The sequence below is a fragment of the Cynoglossus semilaevis genome, chromosome 20 (genome assembly GCF_000523025.1).
Source record: "Cynoglossus semilaevis isolate Cse_v1.0 chromosome 20, Cse_v1.0, whole genome shotgun sequence".
NCBI lineage: Eukaryota > Metazoa > Chordata > Actinopteri > Pleuronectiformes > Cynoglossidae > Cynoglossus > Cynoglossus semilaevis.
Genome location: NC_024326.1, coordinates 7,604,066 through 7,604,650, shown reverse-complemented (window position 1 = coordinate 7,604,650; position 585 = coordinate 7,604,066).

The following is a 585-nucleotide window of genomic DNA, read 5'->3' as shown; positions in this document are numbered from 1 at the left end:
TCTTTATTCCTTCTTGCTTGCTTTCTTTTTTCCTTCTTGCTTGCTTTCTTTATTCCTTCTTACTTGCTTTTTTTACTTCTTTACTTACTTCTGTCTTGCTTTCTTTATTCCTTCTTGTTTGCTTTCTTTTTTACTTCTGTCTTGCTTTCTTTTTTTCCTTCTTACTTGTTGTCTTTATTCCTTCTTGCTTGCTTTCTTTTTTCTTTTTTCCTTCTTGCTTGCTTTCTTTATTGCTTCTTGTTTGCTTTCTTTATTCCTTCTTGCTTGCTTCTGTCTTGCTTCTGTCTTGCTTTCTTTTTTCCTTCTTGCTTGCTTTTTTTTTACTTCTTTCGATAGAACAAAAGCGAATTTGAACAATAAAAGTTAAGAAGTTACATAATGAACCACAAACAGATTAAGCAGAAAAGGATAAACTTATCTTTTAATGGTGCTTCTTCATAGGGAGTATGGATCCAGCACCAACACCGGTGGGTCAGGAAATTCAGAGGTTTAATTGAATGATAAAACAAACAAGAATATATAAACAACGTTTGTCAAAAACAACTACTAAAAAAAACAGAAACCTAAACACTCACCTTGTCTTTC